The sequence below is a fragment of the Belonocnema kinseyi genome, chromosome 6 (assembly GCF_010883055.1).
Source record: "Belonocnema kinseyi isolate 2016_QV_RU_SX_M_011 chromosome 6, B_treatae_v1, whole genome shotgun sequence".
NCBI lineage: Eukaryota > Metazoa > Arthropoda > Insecta > Hymenoptera > Cynipidae > Belonocnema > Belonocnema kinseyi.
This window is the reverse complement of record NC_046662.1, coordinates 119,795,530-119,801,866: the sequence shown is the minus strand read 5'-3', so window position 1 is coordinate 119,801,866 and position 6,337 is coordinate 119,795,530.

Genomic DNA, 6,337 nt, shown 5'->3' with positions numbered 1-6,337 from the left:
CACAGGGAATATAAAATCAGACTTCACACTTCAAGTTAATTATTTTTGATAGTCAACTAAAAAAATGACCTATTCGATTTTTGTTTTAAAATCGATCATTTTTATTTGAAAATTCAAGTATTACATTTTCCGCTTAGAGTTCATCATGTTTAACTGAAAATTGCACTACTTTGTTGAAAATTAATTTTATTCGTATAAATTGTTATTAAGTTCAGCTGTTTTGTAGAAAATTCGCCTTCTTGTCTTTAAAATTCAACAATTGGATTAACATTTTTTTCTCTTTTGATTGAAAAATCGTTCTTGGTTGAAAATTCAACTGTTTTCAATTAAAAATTAAAATCCGTAGTTAAAACATGAACTATTACATTTTTCGTTTCAAATATATCTCTTTAACTCGTATGCAACTATTTTGGATTTGAAATAAAAATATCTTGTAGTTGAAAATTCATGAGTTTAGTTGAAAATTGAAATTTTGTATTTCGAATATTTTTTTGGGGGGGATTTTTCACCCCCTTTTTATTTAAGTTTACGTTAATTTATTGTCTTACATTCAATAGCTAATCCTTAACATTTTTTTTTAGAGAGGAATAGCATTTATAAAGAAGGGTCATCCAATTTACCTGGCCTTATATTTAGGTTTTTGAAAAAGGAAACAGAAAATCAACAAGAATATTTATCCGAGTACTAACTTTCACCATAAAATTTTATTTGTGTCGGATACCCGGTAGGTCTTAACAGTGGAAAAGATATTTTAATCAGTTGAAGCTGGGAATTCCCCGTCAGGATTGCTAGTCCTACACTAAATTAGGCAGCGAGGTCCTTCAGGTACCTACTTTAAAAACCAGATGTTCAAATACTTTTAAAAATGGATGACTGTAATTTCTTTGTAGATTCCTACTATCTGTTCTAAAAGTTTAGATACCTCGACTTATGTACAGATTTTAGTGAAAATCTCAGCAGAAAAAATGGTAAAAATATAGGACAAAATGCATTTTGCAGGTTAAAATTTTGCCTATACTGATACAGAATTTCAAAATTTGCGGTTGATTAGCGATTATTTCTGGGCGAGTGAAAGGTGAAAACATGCCGTAATCTTATGGTCATTTCAAAATACTTAAATTTGTATGAGTGTTAGTCAATGAAAATAAATTATAAAAATTCTGAAAAAATACGTGATTCTTAAAGCCAATCACGCATTTTTGTCTTCTGAAAACATTCTAGGTATTGCCAATTAACAGAAAGTCGCACTAAAATGTTTAAAAAATTATTTTCATTTTTGAAAAATACAATGGACTTTACGATAATTGAGGCTACTGCACTTATGGGTATCCTGAACATTATGCCTTTTTTCATCAGGATTTAGGGACTGTGTAAGTGTGAGAGAAGATCGTGTCGTACGTGTTGCAGTAGCACCGGCAATGTTAGTGTGGGTGCTTCGATTATCGTAAAGTCTTTTGAATTTTTCCAAGAAGAAAATAATTTTTTAAACATTTTAGTGCAACTTTCTGCTAATTGACAATGCATCAAATATTGTCATAAGCCAAAATTTTGTAATTTGTTTTAAGAATCATCTCTCTACATTCCTTAGTTTAGGAGATGACACCTCCTTACTCTTTTATTAATAACTCAGTAGCAATTCATTATTTTTGGCTCTAAATTGTACCATTATACACAAAAAGTATCAACAAAACTCATATACTTTTTCAGAATTTTTATCATTTATTTTCAGTGACTAACACTCATTTAAAGTTGAGTATTTTGAAATGACCAAAGATTACGGCATGTTTTAACCTTTCACTCGCCCAGAAATAGTCGTTAATAAACTAAAAATTTTGAAATTCTGTATCAGTATAGGTAAAACCTTAACCTGCAACATGCATTTTATCCTATATTTTTACCATTTTTTTCTGCTGAGATTTTCACTAAAATTTGTACAAAAATCGAGGTATCTAAACTTTTTGGACGGATAGTAGTAATTCTTTGCATATTTTCCCAGTGCTATATTATACGTTTGCGAAAGTAGGAAATTTATTGAATATACCTATGAAAAGTTATTCATTGAAGGACTCATAATTATAGAATATTAGTTTTTTTATTTATATAAATTAATATTCTAGAAAGCGTTTTTGGTCAAACACGTTTATGTGTGCTGGAAGTATATTTTTACGATTTCCTCTGTCACCAATAGTATAAAACTGCACAGGGAAGCGGAATGGGTGGAGGATGGAACAGGAACCATTGAGCGTTTAAATTAATTACTAATACCAACCCCGTTCCTGCCCGTTTTCAAGTCCCCCCTTTTTAATCAATAATTTTAGAAATTCAAGTACTTTCAAACTGAAAAATTATAACATTTATTTTTCTGATTTTTTTGGATAAACATTAGGGACCGTACTTAAATTACGTAACAACTCAAGGGAGTGGAGTGGTCGAGACAGTTTGTTACGATTTCTCAAGGAAGGGGGAATTCATGTAAATAATTTTTGGAAATTCACAAATGAAACAAATAACTCTCAGTAATTGTACAAAGATTTCATTTTTTTGTTGGAGAATTATATTTTTAATTGAATATTTATCTCCTTGTTGGAAAATTTAACTATTTTCTCAACAAAATTTTAAATGTCAACTATTATATAATATCAACTATTACGAATTTTGTTGAGAATTCACCTTTTTAGGTTGAAAATGCAATTATTTTGTTAAAATTTAATTTTTCAGTTGAAAATTTAAGTATTTTGTTAAGAAGTAATTGTATGGTTTTAAATAAATACATAAATTTGACAATTTCAGATTTGTATCTGACATTGTTTTATTCCGTTTACAGAAGATCCTATGTTAAAAATATTACAAGATTAAAAGTCTGGTATTTGAATATTAATTGTCAGGAAAAATAAATTACGTACAGTAAGAGGAGGGGAGATAGAAATATTCTGTTAGATTCCTTTACAGGGGGATGGCGGTGTTAAAGAGGGCCTATGATCCATTATGTATTTCAAGTACGGCTCCTTACTTTTTGAGCATAATCAAGGGGAACAGATATTCGGAAGTAGTTTGCATTTTTTCTAACGTACTTTTTCATTTTTTTCAGAATAAAAGAAAGAAGAGGAAGGACGCAATGAAAATACATAATGAAATTATTTAAAGTTTATGCAAGATGCAATAGCAGAAGAGGAGGAGTTAGAAAATGAATGTAAGTATTCAATTAATATTATAATGATAATATTATAAGGTCAGTATGTTTTTAATTATTGAAAAAGCATCCATTATTTAAACACAAAAAAAAACAGATTTCTATAGAGGCTGCACCTATGTTTTAAATAGTTTACATAATATTTGTTCTTTTATGATATCTTGCATTATTTACGAGAAAAAATAAAAAATTCAATTTTCATTTTTTCAAAATCAAGTTTTCAAGAAAATATTTTTTTTACTATATTATTTGAATAATGAAAATACGAAAAGAAGATGGATAAACGTAATATTGTTCGAAATTGAATCATTTTTAACTTGAAAATCTTGAAATTTATTTTTCTGTTTTCTTGTCAAAGTATTACTTTTTGAGGAACAGCATAAGGAGCGCATTTTTTAAAGTGACTTTCCGTGTTTTAACATGTTTTTTTTATTTATTTTAGAAGAAAAAGAAGGACAAGACAAATGTGGACAATGGAATTAATTCAGAATTCAGTCAAGATGAACATGTAGATGAGACGGAAGAGCCAGAACGTGAAATCAATGTAAGTACAGAATTATTATTATAATGAAAATAAGGTCAGTATGTTTTTAGTCATCGAAAGTAGATACGTTATTTAATTGTTAAACAAAAACAGACTTATACCTCAAATTTCTGTTCTGCAATTCGAAAACCAATGAAACCGATTATCATAAAATCTGGTCATTCATTAAATTTTTCAAAAGAAAGTATTCTGGTGCTTGCCTGGCCCAGAACAAACCGTCTGGTTTTCAGTATTAACACTAACTAGATGGTCTGGCCTGGGCCTTGCCAAAAGTGTAACGTTTTTTCTGGCTGCCCCAGGCAAGACCGTCTGGTCATCCGCTAGGTATGGTATGGTCAGTGCCAAAACCTGGGTGAGACCAGACTGTCAAAGTGATAAGAAAAAAGGCTTGTTTTGATAGTGTGAATTTCTTATTTTCTATAATTTTAGACACCCCGTAACTTTTTCGAAATATGTAAAAAAAAATTTTCTGATCGAACTTAGAACTATTTTGTTCTTGGCTGGTTGATCAGCGCTTCCAGACTAGACGGTAAAAGATAAGGCCAGACCTGGGCCAGACTAGCGCCAGACGTTTTTCTACGTGGCATAATGAAAAAATAAAAATTTTGAACTTTTGGGTAGCTGCGGAAACTGTTCAAGTATTTGAATGTTCGAGTTAGTTTGAATTTGACTCGACTCGACTTGAAAAAAGCCGGTTCGACATAACGCGAAGTTTCGAGAAATTTGCACACCCCTAAATGTAACATTATAAATATTATGTATCTATTGTTAATTTAGTGTATCGGTATGAGGGACAGTTTTTAAAGTATTAATGACTCAAATAGTATTTGAAAGTGATAATGTACACAATTTTCAAAATTTGTATACAGAAATTGTCTGGAAGTTGTCTTTGTTTCGTTCTTTCAATTTAAATTAAACTCCTGTAATGATTTCAGGTGAATAAAGGCAGCGACGATATTAAAAAGCTGGAATATCGAATTGAACACATGGAAGAAGAGACGGTGAAGCTTAGAAGCGAAATAGAGGAGAAGGACAATATAATAAAGAAGCAGAATTTCTAACTAAAAAGAAGGATCCTTTTTTGAAATAATTCATATTCATTTCTATATTCTTATTTCACAGATTTGGAGAAAGCATTAAAAGAAAAAAATGACAATTAACCGTCACCTATAGTGAGTAACAATTTTATTTGTATGTAATTTGGAGAAAAAAACTTACATGCTATCCGGACACACATACACAATGATTCAAAATATTAATATCAATTAAAATATTTCTTTTTACAGGTGATGATCAATGACACTGTACCCGTTAACAGGGACAAATTAGATCTGTTAAAAGTTTCATATCAAGGCAAGGCATCAGTTTTTTTTTTGAGGACTAGCCGAACTGGTTTTTGGAGAAGAAGTTTTAAAAACTCATTCTGTGCATGGGAAGATGTTTCCCCTGGACTTCATCTCAAAATTTGGTTTGATCAACCACTAAAATAAATTAGAGACTCGTTGGTGATAGGATTGCTTAAAAATATATCTAGACAAGATAATTTAGCCCAGAATTGTTTTTCCATTTTTGTTTAGAAATTATTTTATTTTCGAAATCGCTATCTCTGGATCTGATTTCCATACTGGCATTTGATCCGGCTTTAAAATTCATTCTAATTCATTTTCATGATATATGCGTATCAAAAAGATATCTCTAGGCAATTCCACTTGCCTGAATTTTAATTTATCGATTATTTAGAAATTTCTTTGTATTTTAGAAAATGTTTACCCTGGACTTCATCTCAAAATTTGGTTTGATCAACCATTAAAATAAATTAGAGTCTCGTTGGTGATAGCATTGTTTAAAAATGTATCTAGACAAGATAATTTAGCCCAGAATTGTTTTTCCATTTTTGTTTAGAAATTATTCTATTTTCGAAATCGCTATCTCTGGATCTGATTTCCAAACTGGCACTTTATCAGCCTTAAAAATTCATTTTCATGATATATGCGTATCAAAAAGATATCTCGAAGCAATTCAACTTCCCTGAATTCTAATTAATAAAATCTTTTGTGATTTTTTTATTTTAGAGAATGTTTTCTGTGCACTGCATTTCAAAATTTGGTTTGATCAACTACTAAAATAAATTAGAGACTCGTTGATAATAGTAATGTAGCAGAAATGAATGCAGAAGCGAGATTTTGGGCCAGAATTTTTATTTCAATTTTTTCAGAAATGTTGTTATAATTATCTATTTTATCAGGTATAAATGTTGAATTCATACATTACTGGTACCTTATCAGAAAATAAAAATCTTTTAGTGTAATTCAAATCTACTCGGCCTAAAATAGTATAGTATGTCTGGATTTATTTCTGATACAATCTTATCACTAACGAGTCTATAATTTAAAGTTAAATTTTCTCGAGATATATTTTTGATACACCTATATCATAAAAATGAATTAGAATAAATTTTAAAGGCTGATCAACTGCCAGTTTGGAAATGTCCGGGAGCTGGATATGTTCCCGTATGCATTCAAGAGGCAAAAGGTAAAAACTAGTTAATCTTATGTATTTTGACTCGCTGAATCCAATGGTACCGGTTAATTTTACGAGAAGTG